This window comes from Periplaneta americana, chromosome 13 (genome assembly GCF_040183065.1).
Source record: "Periplaneta americana isolate PAMFEO1 chromosome 13, P.americana_PAMFEO1_priV1, whole genome shotgun sequence".
Lineage (NCBI taxonomy): Eukaryota > Metazoa > Arthropoda > Insecta > Blattodea > Blattidae > Periplaneta > Periplaneta americana.
In genome coordinates this window covers 163173073-163198439 of record NC_091129.1, presented here as the reverse complement: position 1 = coordinate 163198439, position 25367 = coordinate 163173073, and the positions used below count along the sequence as shown (strand labels likewise).

Here is a 25367-nt window from a genome sequence, read left to right as displayed (position 1 = left end):
GCCCGCCCAATTTTCCAAACCGGCCAGCAATATCAGACTACGCCCCGACTTTAATGTAAACGGAGCGCTAAAAGAATCCTGAGGGTTTAATTAAAATTCTGCAAGACCAAGGAGCTAACGGAGTGTATATTAGCTCTCTGTTGTGATTTAGAAAATTACGCATACTACCTTTTTTTACACAAAAAGAAGCTAAGATCTGGGAGTGCTATAAACAGTCTATATTAAACACGTTTCATGGAGCAAGAAGTAGTCTAAAGATTTTCAAAGTCTATTACGTTCTTTATCCTCTGCACTGAGTAAAGTGATAGTCTTTTCGGATGCAAATCGGTAGAACTTTGGAAAGTGACAATTAATCTTCCTATATACCTTGTATGTGTGTGTTATTTTGTATTACTGTAATTGTAAATACTCTTGTTTTAGTCTACGTTTTTGTGTAATTGAATGTTAGTCCCTTTACTTAATTACTTACTTGCTTTTAAGGAACCCGGAGGTTCATTGCCGCCCTCACATAAGCACGCCATTGGTCCCTATCCTGAGCAGTTTTAATTCAGACTCTATCATCATATCCCACCTCCCTCAAATCCATTTTAATATTATCTTCCCATCTATGTCTCGGCCTCCCCAGTCCTTTTACTTACTTACTTACTTACTGGCTTTTAAGGAACCCGGAGGTTCATTGTCGCCCTCACATAAGCCCACCATTGGTCCCTATCCTGAGCAGTTTTAATTCAGTCTCTATCATCATATCCGACCTCCCTCAAATCCATTTTAATATTATCTTCCCATCTATGTCTCGGCCTCCACAGTCCTTTTACTTACTTATTGGCTTTTAAGGAACCCGGAGGTTCATTGCCGTCCTCACATAAGCCCGCCATTGATCCCTATCCTAAGCAAGATTAATCCAGTCTCTATCATCATATCCCACCCCCCTCAAATCCATTTTAATATTATTTTCCCATCTACGTCTCGGCCTCCTCAAAGGTCTTTTTACCGCCGGCCTCCCAACTAACACTCTATATGCATTTCTGGATTCGCCCATACGTGCTACATGCCCTGCCCATCTCAAACGTCTGGATTTAATGTTCCTAATTATGTCAGGTGAAGAATACAATGCGTGCAGCTCTGCGTTGTGTAACTTTCTCCATTCTCCTGTAACTTCATCCCTCTTAGCCCCAAATATTTTCCTAAGAACCTTATTCTCAAACACCCTTAATTTCTGTTCCTCTCTCAAAGTGAGAGTCCAAGCTTCACAACCATACAGAACAACCGGTAATATAACTGTTTTATAAATTCTAACTTTCAGATTTTTTGACAGCAGACTAGATGACAAAAGCTTCTCAACCGAATAATAACAGGCATTTCCCATATTTATTCTGCATTTAATTTCCTCCTGAGTGTCATTTATATTTGTTGCTGTTGGTCCAAGATATTTGAATTTTTCCACCTCTTCGAAGGATAAACCTCCAATTTTTATATTTCCATTTCGAACAATATTCTAGTCACGAGACATAATCATATACTTAGTCTTTTCGGGATTTACTTCCAACCCTATCGCTTTACTTGCTTCAAGTAGAATTTCCGCCAGTCCTTTTACTGTGACTGAAAATATGCTTTTCAGGTCTTGTGCCTAGACTTCTCATCTTATAGGCCTTGTACAATGCTAAACAATAGTAGTACTGTAGTAATGTTTATTGATTTTACCTGGTAGAGATAAGGCCATCAGGCCTTCCCTTCCCCTCTACCAGGGGATTACAACTACAATGTGAAGAATATCATTACAATTAATATTAAATTTAAAATATTAGTGGAATATGTATCGACGATGTATGCACTGGAGAGGGAAAGGAACTGGCCACTCACCCCATTATCTCCTGGCCTAGTTGCCTCATGAGTGATGCTTTATCGGTGTTACTTATGACGTTCAAACTGTCTTCGGACAGTTGACTAAACAACAACAATTACTAGTACAATAACAATCAAAGTACGAAAAGATTATCTGATTAATAAAGGCTAGATAATTTATTGTAGAAGTTAAGAACAAAGAAAGATTTTTTTTTACTGAAGTACAAATTAAACTTAGGATAATACAATTATGTAGTGACGAAATTGCCGGATATTGAAATATTTTGTGCTGGAATAAGAGAACTATTTACAAGAAGCCATGTCGGAACGAGTTTCAATTACTGACCAAGTGCCTAGTAAGTTTGCGTTTGAATTCAATTTTATTTCGACAGTCCCTGATGCTAGCAGGTAACGAATTCCAGAATCTTGGCAGGGCTATTGTGAAAGAGGATGAGTATGAGGAGGTGCGATAGGATGGTATTGTTAGTATTGTTTCATGGCGAGAGCGAGTGTTCAGGTTATGGTGGGAAGAAAGGTAAGTGAAGCGAGACGACAGGTACGAAGGAATAGAAGAGTTCAAGATTTCGAAGAGAAAGAGAAGTGAATGTAAATTTTTATTTTCTTATCTAGTTTAAGTCAACCTATTGCTTCCAGGGATGGGGTAATATGATCCTATTTGCGAACATAGCTTACAAAACGTACACACAAATTATGAGCACGTTGAAGTTTCGTTTCGTTGTCGCTGGAAAGATCAATCAGCAAAATGTCGGCATAGTCAAAATAGGGCAATACAAGCGTCTGCACAAGGGACTTTTTTTAAACAGGAGGGAAGATGAACATTATTCTTTTCAGCACGTGGATAATAATATAATATACTTTTCTGCAGGTCGTGAAACTATAGTGTTACCTATACAGTAGAACCCCGATTATCCGTCACCCTATTAACCGATTGTTGGATTATCCGTCTGTCATTCTCTTCTTCTTTGTTGAAGAAAAAATATTGAGTACTGCACAATACATTAGTACGTATTTTTTTTGTAGAGAGTGATATTACAAGCATTTACCCTTACACATTATGGTCTACTGTTCGAGCGACCTGTTTAATTTCTCTGCAAAACGTCTTCCAGAACTGCCAAAAGAATACATGTTGTTCTGAGTATCGAAGAGAAGTGCATATAATTGAGTGGGTTTGGAAAAGAGGAACTGTGGTTCATCTCACATCGGAATACGAAATTGAAGTTTACAACTGTACGAGATTTAATAAAAAAACAAGGATAAAGTGTATAAATTACTTCAATCTATAACATGAGACCTATACTTTTTCTATCTTTCCACAGAAATTCATCATAGGAAGTTTCCTTGACCCTTAGAACCCGTCATTAATTCATTCATAGTGTTCTGTCATTGCAAACCCAGCATTCTCCAATCTTTCCTATTTTCTGCGTTTCTCTTAATCTCCGCAAATGATCCATACTTAATGCCTTCTATTATTTGATATCTTCTTCTGCCCCGAAATCTTCTCCCGTTCACCATTCCTTCCGGTGAATCCTTCAGTATTCAGTCTGTGACCCAGCCAATTCCTTTTTCTCTTCGTCATCAGTTTTAGCATTATTATTTCTTCACCCACTCTTTCCAACAGAGCTATTATACTTCAAAGTTCTGATCCACTACCTAATGTGTTAAAACACATGACCACAGAGAAAATTATGAAACTGAATTATGCAACACTTAATTTGTGAAAGCCTTCTGTGGTATGGGTTATCCGATTTTTTCGATTAACCGTTCAGCCCACCCCCTTCATTAGCGCGCATAATAGAGGTTCTACTGTATATGTTCTGAAACGTACCGCGGATACGTGAAACATGAATAATAGCGAAGCCTATAATTAATTAGCTACACCCTATATATAAGTATGTTTTCGTTAAGGGACGATGGGTGAAACTTCTAGTCTATACATTTTTAAGCTACAGACTTGGTTTTCTTGCACGCACACCACAAACACACACAACACAACACAACACAACACAACACAACACAACACAACACAACACAACACAACACAACACAACACAACACAACACAACACAACACAACACAACACAACACAACACAACACAACACAACACAACACAACACAACACAACACAACACAACACAACACAAACACTTGCCGACATCAGTAATGATGGATTTAAGTTTCATGTTTAGGGAGGTTTAGTAGTTTAAGAATAATGTAAATTGAGGTGCTCAGAATAATAACGGAAGATCCCAACCGAAGTTTATTTAAAAAAAAAAAAAAAAAAAAAAAGACTTCTATGCTTGTTTTTAAGGCTCTGCGAATTCTTAGCTTCAAGACTTCATTTTACAGGATTTGTTAAATATGATGCTTCAAGTTTACTTGCAAATTCTTGAGCCTTTGTCGATAGTAGGTTGTCTGCTTTTCTGCTGTTTAGTTAAACAGAATATACGGAAATAAAAAAAATGGAATAATGACGACTTTTCTTTATTTATATGTTCTGATACGAAAAATCTATATATGATTGAATCGAAAACTTTCATTTTTACTAAGTAAGTCCAAAGAGGAACAATAGAATGTCCAGTAAAAGTGTTAGTGGGCGCCATCATATTGACTAGAACGCCATGGACGCAAACAAAAGCCCACCAGTTGGGATATGCCATTTATTCACTGAGAAAGCTTTCTTCCCCACTAAGGACTAATTTTCAATGTGGAATGTGAGAGCTTTGGCATATCCCAATTAATATGAAGCTTCACCGCATGGAAGGTAAATGGCAGGATAGGTATAGTCGCACATCTATCTCAAAATTCGACATCGGTTGGGACCTGCCGTTGTTATTCTTCCTGCTTCAGTTAAAAAAAAGTGCATATTTTCAAAATGTTTCTTCTCCCACGAATTTATAGCATTTATGTCTCTTTAGAAAGTTTATATGTTCTCATATATTTTTGTTTTACTTTATAAAGAAATGGGGGGAAAAATGAAACCTATTCATATTCAAATTTATAAAAATTTACAGAGTGCAAGCGCTCATTTTACTTTTTATTAAAAATTTCTTCTATTTTGAAAAAAATATCAATGTAACTTTGTTAAGTATAGCCTGCTTTAAAGAACAAGCAATAAAAATTTAAGCTTCGTAGTATAAAATTTGTGGAAGTCTTAGCAATGCGAATGCAAAGAAATGATTTTAAAAAATTCAGGAAAACGAGTTTAAAAGTTCGCATGAATTTTAAACTCAATGAGTGCAGCCTTTTTAAAGATGACGTCATTAATTACACAATCGCCGTAGGGTTCAAAACATTCGTCGAAGTGTAAAGTAGCCATCATAGCATTTTTTTTTTTCACAAAAAAAAAAAAAACAAAAAATGTGATTTTTGTCCAAAAATTACCAAATTTTCCCTTAACTTGACAAAGTTTAATTGACAATTACAAACAGCAAGACATTATCTGTTCCTCTCTCAGAGTAACAGTCCAAATTTCACAACCATACAGAACAACCGGTAATAATGTAACTTGTTTTATAAGTTCTTCCAGCTTTTTCAAGAGCAGACTGGATGATAAAACGATGAAAGAGTAATGGAACGGAGAAAAATTCTCTCCGGCGCCGGGATTTGAACCCGGGTTTTCAGCTCTACGTGCTGATGCTTTATCCACTAAGCCACACCGAATACCCACCCCGGCGCCGGACAGAATCGTCTCAGATTAAGTTCCAACTCTTGGGTTCCCTCTAGTGGCCGCCCTCTGCACTACGTCATAGATGTCTATGAACGAGGACTGAAGTCCACACGTGTGCTGAGGTGCACTCGTTATGAGTGACTAGTTGGCCGGGATCCGACGGAATAAGCGCCGTCTTAAATCACGTATTTACGTATAATATTATTTTAATGTACCGAAGTACATATGATATTTCAATGCAGATATTCTGCGTCATCATACGATGAAAGAGTAATGGAACGGAGAAAAATTCTCTCCGGCGCCGGGATTTGAACCCGGGTTTTCAGCTCTACGTGCTGATGCTTTATCCACTAAGCCACACCGGATACCCACCCCGGCGCCGGACAGAATCGTCTCAGATTAAGTTCCAACTCTTGGGTTCCCTCTAGTGGCAGCCCTCTGCACTACGTCATAGATGTCTATGAACGAGGACTGAAGTCCACACATGTGCTGAGGTGCACTCGTTATGAGTGACTAGTTGGCCGGGATCCGACGGAATAAGCGCCGTCTTAAATCACGAAGTGATTTACGCATAATATTATTTTAATGTACCGAAGTACATATGATATTTCAATGCAGATATTCTGCGTCATCATACGATGAAAGAGTAATGGAACGGAGAAAAATTCTCTCCGGCGCCGGGATTTGAACCCGGGTTTTCAGCTCTACGTGCTGATGCTTTATCCACTAAGCCACACCGGATACCCACCCCGGCGCCGGACAGAATCGTCTCAGATTAAGTTCCAACTCTTAGGTTCCCTCTAGTGGCCGCCCTCTGCACTACGTCATAGATGTCTATGAACGAGGACTGAAGTCCACACATGTGCTGAGGTGCACTCGTTATGAGTGACTAGTTGGCCGGGATCCGACGGAAAAAGCGCCGTCTTAAATCACGAAGTGATTTACGCATATCATATATATTATTTTAATGTACCGAAGTACATATGATATTTCCATGCAGATATTCTGCGTCATCATACGATGAAAGAGTATTGGAACGGAGTGGATATCCGGTGTGGCTTAGTGGATAAAGCATCAGCACGTAGAGCTGAAAACCCGGGTTCAAATCCTGGCGGCCGGAGAGAAATTTTCTCCGTTCCAATAGACTACTCTTTCATCGTATGATGACGCAGAATATCTGCATGGAAATATCATATGTACTTCGGTACATTAAAATAATATATATGTATTATAAAAGCTTCTCAGCCGAATAATAACAGACATTTCCTATGTTTATTCTGCGTTTAAGTTCCTCTCGAGCGTCATTTATATTTTGTTACTGTTGCTGCTGTTTGAATTTTTCCACCTTTTCGAAGGATAAATTTTACAATTTTGTAGAAAATCCTTTACACCGTCATATATTTTACTGTATAATTCATATTTTATAAAATATCTTCGACACATTTTTGATAGTATAATACTAGGCTAAATGCAAGGTATGAGCTTTTTGTCCTTATCTCGTCATTCAATTTCAATTGCAAATGTTCATTTACTTTTGAAACAGCTTGTACGGTTAAAGAGTTGGGGTAATTTACTAATCTTAGAGTCTGTCACTATTTCTGGAAGTCATACATAAAGTCCTAATTACTTAATTACTAGTATGGTTTAATCTGGGACGTCTACACACTATTTTAGTGTTAGGTTGAAGGGATGTGGTGGTAGAACTTCATCTGAAACTTGCTCTGTTGTGCGAGACAGCACTTTAGCCTGTGATAGACAGCTGTTTCATCTAGGCCACTACGGTGCGTGTTTGTGTATAACATTATGCTCAACGAAATGGATATAACGGCACACACGGAGAGCTGCCAGATATCGTGTTCGCAGGCTGAAACTCTGTAATGTAACCGATCTTAGTAATATTGTTTGGGTTGTTAAAATCTGACTAAACTTACTTACTTACTTACAAATGGCTTTTAAGGAACCCGAAGGTTCATTGCCGCCCTCACATAAGCCCGCCAGCGGTCCCTATCCTGTGCAAGATTAATCCAATCTCTATCATCATACCCCACCTCCCTCAAATCCATTTTAATATTATCCTTCCATCTACGTCTCGGCCTCCCTAAAGGTCTTTTTCCCTCCGGTCTCCCAACTAACACTCGATATACATTTCTGGATTCGCCCATACGTGCTACATGCCCTGCCCATCTCAAACGTCTGGATTTAATGTTCCTAATTATGTCAGGTGAAGAATACAATGCGTGCAGTTCTGTGTTGTGTAACTTTCTCCATTCTCCTGTAACTTCATCCCGCTTAGCCCCAAATATTTTCCTAAGCACCTTGTTCTCAAACACCCTTAACCTATGTTCCTCTCTCAGAGTGAGAGTCCAAGTTTCACAACCATATAGAAGAACCGGTAATATAACTTTTATAAATTCTAACTTTCAGATTTTTCGACAGCAGAGTGGATGATAAGAGCTTCTCAACCGAATAATAACACGCATTTCCCATATTTATTCTGCATTTAATTTGCTCCCGAGTGTCATTTATATTTGTTACTGTTGCTCCAATATATTTGAATTTTTCCAGCTCTTCGAAGGATAAATCTCCAATTTTTATATTTCCATTTCGTATAATATTCTGGTCACGAGACATAATCATATACTTTGTCTTTCCGGGATTTACTTCCAAACCGATCGCTTTACTTGCTTCAAGTAAAATTTCCGTGTTTTCCCTAATCGTTTGTGTATTTTCTCCTAACATATTCACGTCATCCGCATAGACAAGAAGCTGATGTAACCCGTTCAATTCCAAATCTGACTAAACAGTTAAGATAAACCTATATGAACAGAAATTAAATTTACCTGCATTAATATAGGAAAGAAAAGAATATCCTCTGGAAATTACTTTTATAATCAGGATTTAATATTTAAATAAAACGGCAAATGAATGACTCTCCAACAGCGAATGGCGCGATGGCATTAAAACGGTTGGAAATGTTGTTGCAGTACGTGCTGTGCCGGGAAGATCTCAGGACAACCGTTGTAGGCATTGCCACAACGAGGTTGAAACTCTTGCACACGTCCTGGGATCCCGTCCACACGGCGAAGCTCTGCGAAACGCTAGACCTCATGAAGTACCATCAATTATAGCCACTGCCCTTAAAGATGCCGATTACAACACCTTTGAAGAAGTACATGGTCTCTCCGTCACTAGCAGTACACGGAGCTTTCAAGTAATCTACAAGATCTGGATACATAATTGATCCCACTGTGCGTTTCGAAATGGATGAGGAACAGCCAGCAGAAGTGGATAAGGAAAAAAGAATATCTGCAATTCTACCATTCCCTATTACCTCCAAAAGTACCAGCTAGAAGAACTTGAAGTAATCGATCATCTGGTTGGAGCAAGAGGTACCGCTACTCTTTTCATGAAAGATGTGTGTTATTTTACGGCGCTGTATCAACATCTAGGTTATTTAGCGTTTGAATGAAATGAATTGTATTGTATTGTATTGTATTGTATTGTATTTATTAACATTCCATGGTATTCATACATTGCTTTACAGCTAGAATATGGAACAAGTCAAAAAACTTAATACTAATATAAAGTCTTAATTTATAGTCACGGTCTAGATGAAATATATATACAGACGAGATTTACAATATAGTCTACTAGTACAACACATAGTTTTAGTATCAATTTCATGAAGTGTTATTGAATGTCATGAATTCACCTACAGAATAGAAGGCGTGAGAAATTAGGTACTTCTTTAATTTGGCCCTAAATAATCTTATGTTTTGAGTTTCATTTTTTATATCGATAGGGAGGCTATTAAAAATTTTTACTGCCATATAACGCACTCCTTTTTGATAGCATGATAGACTTGCCGATGGAGTATGAAAGTCATTTTTTTGACGTGTATTTATGCTATGAACTGTTGAATTAGTTACAAAGTTTTCACGATTACATACGAGGAAGACTATTAATGAAAAGGTATACTGACAAGCCATGGGCATTATTTGTAGTTTTTTGAAAATAGTCCTACACGATTCCCTAGATTTGGCACCTACTATTATTCTAATTACTCTTTTTTGTAATAGAAATATACTGTTACTATCTGTGGAATTTCCCCAGAATATTATTCCAAAACTCATTACCGAGTGGACGTATGCTATGAAGGTGATAATGCCGGTGAAATGAGTCCAGGGTCCAGCACCGAAAGTTACCCAGCATTTGCTCATATTTGGTTGAGGGAAAACCCCGGAAAAAACCTCAAACAAGTAACTTGCCCCGACCGGGATTCGAACCCGGGCCACCTGGTTTCGCGGCCAGACGCGCTGACCGTTACTTCACAGGTGTGGACTAAAATATGTTTGTAAGAGGCTTGGAATACCTACATTTATTATTCCGATTGTAACCTTAGCTGCATTGAAAGGATCAATTGCGCTACTGAAGCATCACCTATATTCGAAATGAAACTAAGTTCATTAGCTCATTTAATTTTCCGTAATATTTACCTCTCTCTAAAACTAGGTATATTTCCACTAATCTCAAAATGTATTTGAAGCTATGTACTTGTTTGGAGTTTCACTATCAAAACAAAATCAATGGTTCAATGAACTTATAAACATTTATATGCTTAAGTACCTTTTGTCCCTTTTGGCAACTCACGAATGGTGTGAGAAGATTTCTAAATTTCATTAAAATTCCTTACAAATACAAATAATTTCTTGGATGAATTTTAACAAAGTAAGAGCACAGTGTCATGAAGAAAACAATAAGAAATATAACTTTTTTTATTTAAAAGTTTGTTTACAGTAGCAAATACCACGAACATTACGAAGTTATTTTTCGGTTCTAAAACAGGACATCTAAAAGTGGACGTATTCATCTGCAGAAAGACTGAGAAATCTCCATAGCATTTATCAAGCAAACTGAAAAATGAAAACAGGCAAAAAGGGGATACGTAATAAAATGTAATATCGCATTAAAAATTTTACTACTAGGCATATACCACCGTTTTTTAAATAACTGAAAACAATCTGATAGGCCTACACAGACTCCATAGATTCTTTAATACCTTATCTAAGAAAATATTTTAGTTCCTAATTACACAAAACATAATCAAATGAATACATTATACTGAAATTTTAACATTTATTCAAAATGTGAAATACAATTTCAATGTCACCTGACAGTCAAGTTTGAAATAATATTGCTTTTAGAATAGGACAATTCCAAGTATTGTTATAGCCTTAGATTTTTATGCGATTACAATTGACGAGCAGACGGAGAAAAGGGTATGTGCCAAAAAATTAACATTAACAACTGATACTTGTATCATTCTCCATGCACTCAGCTGATAGAGTTGTACCATTTACTGAACTTTGTACCAACTCTGTAGTCAAATTCTTGCACTTGACACTGATGACATTGTGCAGGCACGAGGCCTAATATCGCTTTCCAAGGAAAAAGTGAAAATTTAATTTTTTGGCACATATCTTTTTCCTCGTCTTTGCCAAATAATACCTTTTTCTCTGTTTATTCAAATGGTAAAATTTTTGTCACTGTAATACTTTGTATTTATTAATTGTTTAGTTTTTAATTTCAATGTAGTCTTTTTATGATACTTTCATGTTACACCTTAAATTACACGTTGATACTATAAGTGGGGCATTGCTCTGTTGTAGCTCATAACATGGAAATAACACAAGCGAATAAATAAATAAATAAATAAACAAACAAACAAACAAACAAACAAACAAAGTTTATGACTAAGTGTATGGAAGAATGAATGATTAAATAAATGAATAAGTGGATAACTAAATGACATAAATGAATAAATAAATAACTAAATGAAATAAATAAATAAATTGATAAATAAATATATAAATAAACAAATAAATACACAAACAAACAAATAAACACCCAAATAAATAAATAAATAAATAAATAAATAAATAAATAAATAAATAAATAAATAAATAAATAAATGAGGGTGGTAATAATCAGAATCTTATATTATTTATTCGTGGGAAGGCTATATCTGGAGCTCCTAATATTAATGGTACTAATCAATTACCAAAACCTCCAATTATGATCGGTATTACTATAAAGAAAATTATAATGAAAGCATGAGCAGTAACAATTACATTATAAATTTGATAAATAAATAAATAAATAAATAAATAAATAAATAAATAAATAAATGAGTTTATGAGTGAGTGAGTGAATGGATGAATTAAAGAATGAATGATTACATGAATGAATAAATGAATAAGTGGATAACTAAATGAAATAAATAGATAAATGAATGAATAAATAAATAAATAAAGAAGTAGATAAGTAAACAAATAAATAAATAAACAAATAAATAAATAAACAAATAAATAAATAAACAAATAAATAAATAAACAAACAACAAACGAACAAATAGAGTGTATGACTGAGTGAATGGAAGAATGAATGATTAAATGAATGAATAAATGAATAAGTGGATAACTAAATGAAATAAATGAATAAATAAATAACTAAATGAATAAATAAAGAGATAAATAAATGAATAAATAAATAAATGAATAAATAAACAAATATATAAGTAAACAAATAATTAAATAAATAAATAAACAAATAAATTAATAAACAAACAACAAACGAACAAATAGAGTGTATGACTGAGTGAATGGAAGAATGAATGATTAAATGAATGAATAAATGAATAAGTGGATAACTAAATGAAATAAATGCATAAATAAATAACTAAATGAATAAATAAATAGATAAATAAATGAATAAATAAATAAATGAATAAATAAACAGATAGATAAGTAAACAAATAAATAAATAAATAAACAAATAAATTAATAAACAAACAACAAACGAACAAATAGAGTGAATGACTGAGTGAATGGAAGAATGAATGATTAAATGAATGAATAAATGAATAAGTGGATAACTAAATGAAATAAATGAATAAATAAATAACTAAATGAATAAATAACTAAATGAAATAAATAAATAGATAAATAAATGGATAAATATATAGATAAATAAACAAATAAATAAATAGATAGATAGATAAATAAATAAATAAATGAGTTTATGAGGGAGTGAATGAATGAATGAAAAAATGAAAGATTAAATTTATGAATAAATGAATAAGTAGATAACTAAATGAAATAAATGAATAAATAAATAACTAAATGAATAAATAACTAAATGAAATAAATGAATAAATTAATAACTAAATGAATAAATAACTAAATGAAATAAATGAATAAATAACTAAATGAAATAAATGAATGAATAAATAACTAAATGAAATAAATATATAAATAGATAAATAAATGGATAAATAAATAGATAAATAAACAAATAAATAAATAAATAGATAAATAAATAAATAAATAAATAAATAAATAAATGAGTTTATGAGTGAGTGAATGAATGAATGAAAAAATGAAAGATTAAATTTATGAATAAATGAATAAGTGGATAACTAAATGAAATAAATGAATAAATAAATAACTAAATGAAATAACTAAATGAATAAATAGATACATAAACAAATAGATAAGTAAACAATAGATAAATAAATAAATATATAAATAATTAAATAAATAAAGTAAGTAGCTTAAATAAATAAAGCAAATAAATATAATAAATAAGCAAGAAAGCAACCAAGCAATCACATAAATAAATAAAGAAATAATAAATTTGTTTACAATTCTCTTAAATGAAATAACCCTTAAGACACTTGTATAAGCATAACTCGACTAAGAAATCTTCATTTTACAATGTCAGCCTCGTACGTTTGCATTTCACAACATTTTGTTTTTATGTGCTTATGATTTGCTAATCAGATTTGCAGCCAAAATTTTAACAAGGTGCAAGCGTTGTTCATGCTGAAATAACATCATTATACAAACCCTATGTCTGTTATGTGTTGTGGAAAATTACACAATTATTCACTCCGAGGGAATGAGAAAATAGGCATTAATAATACAACACTTGCAGATTATTTAGTGCACCTGTGGGTTTAATGTTTGTGAGGTCAACAAGACAATAAAAGTTTAATAAATATGCTGCGAATGTTAGTTTAAATTAACGTAGATATTTCTGCAGATTTGACGTTATTTCTTACTCCGACGCTTGTTTAAAATGTGGAAGATCATATGCTCTTAAACATGCTCATAACATTAAATATACACATTAAAGATGTGATGACAAAGATCTCTGTCACCGATTTTCATTTACTCCACTTCGATCCGAACCTAAACAAAACCAAGAAAAACTGGAAACTCTATATTTAACTACCATTTTCACAATATTCATAAAAGTTGAATAAATATATCTAATAAAGAGCGTAAAGACAATGGCTGAACAAGACAATTGGACGACTATATTTTCCGAGTGAACGAAGGGAGATTTGCCAAAATCATGACAGCATGCGGGCTTCTTGGAAGGAGAAAACTAGAACATGAATAGAAAGTCGTAATACGTCATCAGGGAAGCCACGCTGCAGACAACTGGGAAAAAAAACAAGAAGAAGAACAAAATGACGAGAAGTTCACGTTATAAAGTCGACTAAATTGGCTTCTTTTATTCGTAAGAGTTCAGAAGAGGAAAAATAAAAAAAATGTGTTACGAATGTGGCACGTTATTTAGATCATACGCTTCTCAAGTTTCACAACAGTTCAGTTTCTCTATGATTTGTGAATGATGTTATTCTTTACAGTTTCTTTTCTTGAATAATTGTTGTTTGGAAAACAGGCTTAACCCAAATAATTTAGTATATAGCCAAAAATATCACATAAAAGATAATCTTCATAATCCCAAATTAACATCTGACTTAATTTATACATTGCACGTTTTAAATACATCCTGCAATTAAATGTATACTACTTACTTACAAATGACTTTTAAGGAACCCGAAGGTTCATTGCCGCCCTCACATAAGCCCGCCATCGGTCCCTATCCTGTGCAAGATTAATCCAGTCTCTATCATCATATCCAACCTCGATCAGATCCATTTTAATATTATCCTCCCATCTACGTCTCGGCCTCCCCAAAGGTCTTTTTCCCTCCGGTCTCCCAACTAACACTCTATATGCATTTCTGGATTCGCCCATACGTGCTACATGCCCTGCCCATCTCAAACGTCTGGATTTAATGTTCCTAATTATGTCAGGTGAAGAATACAATGCGTGCAGTTCTGCGTTGTGTAACTTTCCCCATTCTCCTGTAACTTCATCCCTCTTAGCCCCAAATATTTTCCTAAGCACCTTATTTTCAAACACCCTTAACCTATGTTCCTCTCTCAGAGTGAGAGTCCAAGTTTCACAACCATACAGAACAACCGGTAATACAACTGTTTTATAAATTCTAACTTTCAGATTTTTTGACAGCAGATTAGATGATAAAAGCTTCTCAACCGAATATAAACAGACATTTCCCATTTTTATTCTGTGTTTAATTTCCTCTCGAGTGTCATTTATATTTGTTACTGTTGCTCCAAGATATTTGAATTTTTCCACCTCTTCGAAGGATAAATCTGCAATTTTTATATTTCCATTTCGTACAATATTCTCGTCACGAGACATAATCATATACTTAGTCTTTTCGGGATTTACTTCCAAACCGATGGCTTTACTTGCTTCAAGTAAAATTCCCGTGTTTTCCCTAATCGTATGTGTATTTTCTCCTAACATATTCACGTCATCCGCATAGACAAGAAGCTGATGTAAACCGTTCAATTCCAAACCCTCTGTGTTATCCTGAACTTTCCTAATGGCATATTCTAGAGCGAAGTTAAAAAGTAAAGGTGATAGTGCATCTCCCTGCTTTAGCCCGCAGTGAATTGGAAAAGCATCAGATAGAAACTGACCTATACGGACTCTGCTGTATGTTTCACTGACACACATTTTAATTAATCGAACTAGTTTCTTAGGAATACCAAATTCAATAAGAATATCATATAAAACTTCCCTCTTAACCGAGACATATGCCTTTTTGAAATCTATGAATAACTGATGTACCGTACCCTTACACTCCCATTTTTTCTCCATTATCTGTCGAATACAAAATATCTGATCAATAGTCGATCTATTACGCCTAAAACCGCACTGATGTTCCCCAATAATTTGATTTACGTACGGAGTTAATCTTCTCAAAAGAATATTGGACAAAATTTTGTTCGCCGTCAACAAAAGTGATATTCCTCGAAAGTTACAGTAGGCTATAGTAGGCTACATGGTAATATCTGCATTGCTGAGAGACGCGGATTGTGAACGGCAGGCATCATAGCTTTCGGCTCTCGCTGGTCACCTGAAATCCACCACTGATGCACAGTGCCTTACTGTGTGTTTGTTTCTAAAGTGGAATAAGCGAAAAGGTCAAGGGCGGGGCCATCTCCTTTCCTTTCCCCTTCCCCTCTACGCCCAGGGCCAGGCCATGGATAAATATATAATAGGATGCGAAACTGCGGTCAGCACCATCTAGATTTGGTGCTCTGAAATAAGGTGATCAGCGCCCGACGTCGTAGGTGGTGAACATTAGAACTACGTATTGGGTACATTACTGAGAGTTCTCTATTTATCCGTTCGAGATATTGTATGGGAGAGTCGAGGAGAGAAGATGGCGGACTGAAACTTACTAATAAGTGAACATAAAGTGATACGTGTGTGTATAAGCAGTGTATGTTAAACAGTGATGTTTATGGACGTTGTAAAAATAGTGTTGTTGTATGTATTGTAAAGTAATAGTAATATAATAAATTGAACTATCTAAGTAGTTCTTGCAGACTTGTCCATTGTGCTGTACAATAAATACCCAAAGAATGCAATCCCAATTATCTAACATTTTGCTTTATTTTTTGTCTCTGTTTGGTTATATTTTAATCGGGTAGTGTAAAACACATCGTCTCTTTTATCTTTCTGTTGGCTCCGTTAAGAATTTTCAGTAGAAGATGCTGTGAGGAATAAAACTGTAAATGTTTTATTTTAAATTGGGTTAGTTTTGAATATCGATGAGGGTGGGAGGGAATACTTTCTGCACATTTTAACATTTTCGTCACCAGGTGCGCTGCTAAATGCATAGCGTAATTACTCTTTTCGTTACTTGGTGTGCTGCTATTTGTAGTAACGTCTCTCCCAAAAATAGATGGCAGCAAGATCAATTTCTACAACAGCGCCTCTAGTATATGTTACGGGAAATTCATTAAGTTTCGCATCCTATTATATATTTATCCATGGCCAGGCATTCAGTAGCACTACAGTCTAGTATATACAGTCACGAAGCTCAATACGTAGGAAATATGCATCCATAGATAGTTGCTAACCACTAGGATCGCTACTATCGCCTCATAACAGACAATGCTAAATAGTACCGGCACAGTCTATTGTTCCTAGTACCCTCAACAACTCAAGCTTCGTGACTATATACTAACATGGGCACAATTTTCGGTTACGTGAGGCACTCGATTTGAAATAGTTTGTTTACTAGGAGAGGAGACTGCAGAGTAGGATGGGAAATATAAACTGCTGTGACCTGCGTCACCTTATCGTAATCGCTAAGGCGGTCAGTGGCGAATTATTAGGAAAGAGCTTGGTTAACGTGAGAGACTCGAAAACTTTTATTCAATTTGGCAAATTAATTCGGCAGCTTTAATCATAAACCTCTTTACTGTTTCTCCGTCGCTGAATTGATTTAAATCACAGGCGAGAAATTGCGTAACTAGCCAATAATATTCCATCACGTTGTCTACGTTTATTTTCTTGAATATTGTGGCGTTTCTCAAGATGACTTAATAGATTTGCACGTTCTCGGCCTAAAATAATTTCAGAAAATCATATTTCGTTTTCTACGCACATTTGATATATTTTTTTTTTATAAATTTCTTTTGGAAATAATACTTACAAACAACATTTAATTCCTCGTAGGCTACCTTTTAATGCAGCGTGTTTAAGGTATAATGTCGTATTTAATATACCATGCAAATGTTAAGATCATAAATTTTCTTCGGAATAGTACGAAAAATAACATTTAATTTGTCTTACCTTCTAATTCAGCATGTTCTTTATGACATAAGGAGTAATGTCGTTGTATATTAAATTTATTAATGCCTAATAGGATTTTCGAGCATAACATACATCGTATGTTCTCCCCTTCTAAACAGGAAAAAAACTCTTCCTCCCATTTCTCATGAAATAATAGTTTTCTAACGCGTACACACTGCTTTGATAATGCCATTATGCCACCACTGATATAGAACCTGCCCACGCCTAGGAGCTGCGTGAGGGAGGAATGGGGACTGTGAAGATGATGTCACTCAGAGCGATAAGCTCTGAAGGTCAATGAGGCACAAGTTCTCAAGTGAGGCACGATGCCCATGTATGTACTAGACTGTGGTAGTACTATATAATTTCCATTTTTCTCAACCGGTTGTGCAGGACTCTATTCGTAATCGTTTGAAAACTCCCATCAATTATTATTGTAAATCACGGTATAAAGAAATAATTATTATTGATATGAAAATAAGCAAATCATAAAGATTGGATAATTCTGTTTGGAATAATGGAGAGAACATGTTAACTATAAGGAATTCTGCACCTTCATTTATGTTTATATTTCTCTATTAAGGGGACACTCAACTATATTTTGGAACTTTTTTCCTATTTGACCAATCTTTTTCAAATTTGGAGAAAAAGTTTAATATACACATGGAAAGTAACATGCAAAATCTCAGCTCATTAGATCCAATATTTTTCAAAATAAAAAATATTTCAATTTTTAATCAATCATTAATTGAAATATCACTTTTAATTATCATTTTTTATTTTTTGGCTTTGTGCATTTGACTGTGACTTCTCAATGAATAGGGGAAGAATTCTGCCTAATGATTTAGTTCTGTCACGTAAATTAGTGTAGAAATTTAATTTTTCATTTCTATGACACTTTTTCTCCAATTTTTTTATGTTGAGTGTCCCCTAAATAAGCTGAGTTTTATCAGTCACTTTCAAATATTATTGAAACATTAGCCTCTAAGCTTGTAGTTTGCACCATGTTGCCATGGACGTGAACGTACACCACGCTGACTACATAAACTAAGATCATGCTTACTGTGACTGTGTAATGCTTGTGACTAATATTTTATTAAGGGCTTCACCATTTCAATTAATATTAGCTCACTGTTCGCACGAATTAAACTCAGCCTTGGCTGTTATCTCGACTGCAACAAATACTCGTCCACAGCTGAACAACACTCCCCACATGGCCGATAATTATTTTGTCTCTTGACCCTGTGAACTCACGCGCCACATGAATGCTGCATTTAACGCTGTAAATCGAGATAATTATTTGTGAACACGTCACAGTGTGTGGCACTTCTCATGCCTGTACAACACTGCACACTGTTACTTCAGAGTAACAGTTACTCGCAGTAACAATGCAGTACAGAAACTTATCTTCTTACTGAGACGTTGCAATGTAAGTTCTTCATGGTCTATTAGATTTTATCTGTTATAATATGAAACAATTACTAATTCTCGAAAATAATCAGTTATAAGTAGACAGTGGATGCGGGATGACTTATCGTTGAATGTAGGTGCACATTTACTATATGTGTCGACCTGGTTGGCAAGTTGGTATAGCGCTGGCCTTCTATGCCCAAGGTTGCGGGTTCGATCCCGGGCCAGGTCGATGGCATTTAAGTGTGCTTAAATGTGACAGGCTCATGTCAGTAGATTTAATGGCATGTAAAAGAACTCCTGCGGGACAAAATTCCGGCACATCCGGCGACGCTGATATAACCTCTGCAGTTGCGAGAGTCGTTAAATAAAACATAAAAAAAATTACTATATGTTACATTTTTTTAAACGTAAACAGACGACGTCAACATGCTACTGTGTCTCCGGTCAGTCAGAAGGAAAAGAAAAATAACGTACTGTAGTACATACCTTGCAAGTTCAGTCCTCGTCATCATTGATGGAATTACCAGCGTTGCAGTAAACGACGATATATTCTCGTAAGTTGTCGAAGCTGAATCGTCTTCGCCTATCGCTTAAAGGGACACTCAAATTAAAAATTGGAGAAAAAGTGTCATAGAAATGAAAAAATTAAATTTCTACACTAATTTATGTGACAGAACTAAATCAATACGCAGAATTCTTCCGCTATTCATTGAGAAATCACAGTCAAATGTACAAAGCCAAAAAATAAATAATGATAATTAAAAGTGATATTTCAATTAATGATTGATTAAAAATTGAAATATTTTTTATTTTGAAAAGTATTGGATCTAATGAGCTGAGATTTTGCATGTTACTTTCCATGTGTATATTAAACTTCTTCTCCGAATTTGAAGAAGATTGGTCAAATAGGAAAAAAGTTCCAAAATATAGTTGAGTGTCCCCTTAAACAGTTTTCGTATCGAGAGAATTTCTGAAGAAAACCTCTAAAATGGGGATCACTCAATTTATTTAGAGGAATATTTGCACTGAGCATCATGTTGCACGTGTCGTTTAGACCCGCACAACTAAATGATGATGATGATGATGATGGATGATAATGATGATGATGCTTCCTCAGATTTCATTTCAACGCATTTCCTATGCGATGTACTGTTGCAATGTTTCTCTATAGCCTGAGTTGTTCTGGTTTTTATTTCAATTTTACATACATTACACACGATGTCTTCGTTAATACAGGGACATCATTTTATTTTTACTTCCATTTTTATTGTACCTGAGTTTTTGAATGTACTTCACTCCCACCCCTTCGACTAATGAAGTTCAACCGTCCTCCACACAGATCCAAGACCGCATATACAGTCATAGTAACCTTACGGTCATAGTAAACAGTACGTTCCAAAAATATGTTCGCGTTTTCCAGTGACGGAAAAGCTTTCAATATTGAATCATTTTCGCACAGGTACTGTCGTCCATTTGCCTACGTCGTATCCCGGTTCCCCCCACCAGCTTTTATTCGCCAGCTAGTGGCTGGGCTGTCTTAGCTCTTTTCTGAGAACATTAATTTCTGTTAGGACTTGGACATCTACGTAATATTATACAATTGTTTAAAATAACTTAAATAAAAGGGCCTCGTTAAGTAATTAACTGTCACGTGATTTCCTCCCTTTCTACGACCCTACGACATAACCACTTGACGGACAGTCGATAGTATGTCTGAGTAATTTTATCTTTTAGGATAGGGCAGAAGTGAAGACTGAATTTATAGTACGTAAGGTACTCTTTTATAGAGTAGGTACAGAATTATTTCAACATGAGTTACTAGTACGAAGGACGAAACTGGTAATTGGAATTAGGTACAATAGTCTATAGTGCGATAATATGCACATTAGAACTGAAGCCTGTATCGAAATGAACGGCCACCATTTTAAAAAATGTGTTTAAATAACCATATTATGATTATTTTTAAATTTAACTTCATTCTCTATATTGTGTGATAATGTGCTGTAGACAGTATAATATGCACTGCATAATGAATACGTCCACATGGACAGCTCAATTCGTGAGTAAAAACACTCATTGTTAATACAGTACTGTATTTTGATTAAACAAAAACCTAATGAAAATGATCAAACTCAAAAGCGCAATATTTCCTAGTTTACGTAAATGGATGAACTACTTTTCTTCCCTCCTATACCTAGTAAAGTGATTTGTTTGTATATTACGCCAGTATCATCGAACTCCAGTCGTGGAAGGGAGTAGCAAACGGCGTTGATCCAGAGGTATAGGCAAGTTAATATTAAAAATGTTAGTAAAAATAAAATGATGTCCCTGTACATAAAATGTCACTCTCATACTTCTTAATTGCATTTCGTATCTCTAAGCGAATTTAACGTTTTGATTTCCACATTATGAATGGATCAGCACAACATATTCAACTCGTACTAAATACTTGAGCAGGATAACACAACTGCACACACTGCGTTGCAATGTGGACCGGGGTTCCTTCGTTATGTACGCTACTGTACTCGCCAGGTACACAAAAGACGGACGGCGCGGCACGTGCCATATACTCCGATACGAAACAACTTCACTTTTCCTTAAGTCGTCCCGCATCCACTGTCTAGTTATAAGTGAAATACATAGCGCAGGAAAATGGATACAACCCCAACAACATAATAGATATTATCACAAGAAGGACTAAACACAGACAAAGAAACGGAACACGAACATAAGAACAAAACAAATACATAACACATGAAAATTAAAAAACATATAAGAATCTATCATCTTCAAGAAACTAAAATATAATATTGCATACAGAACACAGAAAACACTACAAAAAATTGAACACACAAACAAATACAACCTAACAGGTGTATACAATCTATAAGGCAATACTTGCAATGACTTATACGTTGGACAGACTGGAAGATCATTTCAAACACGTTACAAAAAAACACATCACAGTCAAACCAAACCACACAAAAATTCAACCTACACAGAATACATAATAAACTCCAACCATAACTACAGCAACATAAACACAGACATGAATATGCTTCAGATTCAATAAAAAAAACCAGGAAATCGATACTCTACAACAATACGAAATTTATAAACAAATAGAAACACACCCGCATCACACTCAATTCAATTTCAGAACACACATCGTTTCCGATACCATCACAAACACAACTCAACAACAGGAAATCAGAAGACATCGCCGGAACTCAGTAGGATTCAGCAGATGATGAAAATAACATCCAAACTAGTCAATCAGGTACAATAATATCATTATTTAAAATGTTAACATAGTATAGCCATTATTTATTAATTTAAATAATTTAACAATTAGTCAGTGATTATATTATAATATATACAAGAGTAAACTATAAAATATTGTATGTTAAGAGTCTGAACAGGATCTTTGACAATAATAATAATAATAATAATAATAATATTAATAATAATAATAATAATAATAATAATAATAATAATACTCCGTGTCGTCATTGCCCTTGAAGGGCCCATTCCACAATTATAGCAAATCTAGGAGAGAAGTCGAACATTTCAACATGCTCTCCTATTTCCAAGAGTAGAAGACATATCGTGTGTTAGGACAGCGCGATAAGGGGTTATTTTAGAATAACTATATTGTTAAGAAAAAATGTTGTTTCAAGAATAATGCAATACAAAATAAATACCGGAAGCTTTTAAGATTCGATATACAGTACAAATTTTGCAATTTTTATTACTAAGTTAGGTCTGAAGAAGCACTTTGATGAGGAGAGACTATCTTAGGGTTTCTTTAAAACAATATACAACACTCATCATTTCATTAGGGATTGTTTATTTCACAATGTTAAGCGACGGCATATAATGCATGTGGGAATATAATTACGAGTACATTTTAAAATAAAATTTATATGGATTCAAAAATATCCTGTAAATGTGTGAAACTTTTATGCTTTCGGGTCGACCTGGTTGGAGAGTTGGTATAGCGCTGGCCTTCTATGCCCAAGGTTGCGGGTTCGATCCCGGGCCAGGTCGATGGCATTTACGTGTGCTTAAATGCGACAGGCTCATGTCAGTAGATTTACTGGCATGTAAAAGAACTCCTGCGGCACAAAATTCCGGCATATCCGGCGACGCTGATATAACCTCTGTAGTTGCGAGCATCGTTAAATAAAACATAACATTTTTTTTATGCTTTCGGTTGGGCGTATATTTAGAGTTTCAAGGAATTTGTACTTCGTAAGGAATATAAATATGATTAAGAGTAAAATAAATTCAATGCAATTTGTGTGTTGTATTTTGCTTGCTTCTTTATTGAATACATGCCATATACATAAGTATTTACAATGAAATTGCCGTGTTTCATCCGAATTGGTTTGATAGAGAGCCGTTACTATGGCTCTGCGATACGAGAAATGACGAACATAGAGTAGCTCACGCAAAAAAGTAGGTCTATCCTTTAGCTAACACCGTAACAATATAAGAGTCTGATCCGTTGCTATGGAAGTAACGTCAGGAATTTGTGAGTAAATTCTTTGCCGTTGCTAAGCAATATAAACGTTTCAAGTTAAAAATGAGTAAATAATATATATATGTATGTATGTATGTACTGTACTCCAACCACGAGAAAGTCCCCAGGGAATGAAGGGAAGGGGAATGATGCTGTAAATGAATGTTGATGTCATAAGATGTCATAAGGTCACAAACGTGGGTACTCTTATCTCTATTGGCTAGCTCTCACAGCACAAACCATAACATTGATGCAGACATGTTGATATACTACCCTAGTTACAAAATTAGATCACTGTTAATCTCCTGGTCTTTTAATCTCTTCATACAGGAAATAACATATGCAGGAGAGCGCACGGTTTTTAAACTGGCGCTATAACGGTAATATTATTTATCTACTCCGATCCAATAGATGACGCAATAGTAAGCACATTCCTTCACGGTTGATCTCCTGGTTGGAGAACAGTATGTATGTATGTATGTATGTATGTATGTATGTATGTATGTATGTATGTACTGTACTCCAACCACGAGAAAGTCTCCAGGGAATGAAGGGAAGGGGAATGATGCTGTAAATGAATGTTGATGTCATAAGATGTCATAAGGTCACAAACGTGGGTACTCTTATCTCTATTGGCTAGCTCTCACAGCACAAACCATAACATTGATGCAGACATGTTGATATACTACCCTAGTTACAAAATTAGATCACTGTTAATCTCCTGGTCTTTTAATCTCTTCATACAGGAAATAACATATGCAGGAGAGCGCACGGTTTTTAAACTGGCGCTATAACGGTAATATTATTTATCTACTCCGTTCCAATAGATGACGCAATAGTAAGCACATTCCTTCACGGTTGATCTCCTGGTTGGAGAACAGTATGTATGTATGTATGTATGTATGTATGTATGTATGTATGTATGTATGTATGTATGTATGTATGTATGTATGTATGTATGTATGTATGTATGTACTGTACTCCAACCACGAGAAAGTCTCCAGGGAATGAAGGGAAGGGGAATGATGCTGTAAATGAATGTTGATGTCATAAGATGTCATAAGGTCACAAACGTGGGTACTCTTATCTCTATTGGCTAGCTCTCACAGCACAAACCATAACATTGACGCAGACATGTTGATATACTACCCTAGTTACAAAATTAGATCACTGTTAATCTCCTGGTCTTTTAATCTCTTCATACAGGAAATAACATATGCAGGAGAGCGCATGGTTTTTAAACTGGCGTTATAACGGTAATATTATTTATCTACTCCGTTCCAATAGATGACGCAATAGTAAGCACATTCCTTCACGGTTGATCTCCTGGTTGGAGAACAGTATGTATGTATGTATGTATGTATGTAAAAATAGTTTTATTTAACGACGCTCGCAACTGCAGAGGTTATATCAGCGTTACCGGATGTGCCGGAATTTTTTCCCGCAAGAGTTCTTTTACATGCCAGTAAATCTACTGACATGAGCCTGTCGCATTTAAGCACACTTAAATGCCATCGACCTGGCCCGGGATCGAACCCGCAAACTTGAGCATAGAAGGCCAGCGCTATACCAACTCGCCAACCAGGTCGACTGTGTATGTATGTATGTATGTGTGTGTATGTATGTATGTATGTTATTCGAGTATCTGTGTAAAAATGTCCTACAGAGGAAACACACCTTTTTATAAAAAAATGACTGCAGAGAGAGAGGGGGGAGAGAGGGAGAGAGGATTATGTGGAAGGCAATAATAAACATAAAGTAGCTACAATGCAATGTTTTGTTTTATTATACTTGTTAAGCTTCTGATAGTCTCGAGAAGTCACAAAAGTGTGCAGATTTATAACAGAAATGTGCTTCCATCCA

The 25367-nt window shown here is 35.1% G+C and overlaps 1 protein-coding gene across 2 annotated transcripts in view; it reads left to right on the top strand.

Moving 5' to 3' along the window:
• The window catches only part of Dh31-R (Diuretic hormone 31 Receptor), a 1450252-nt gene that overhangs the window by 36219 nt on the left and 1388666 nt on the right, over window positions 1-25367 (top strand). The gene's annotated exons all lie outside the window — the stretch shown is intronic.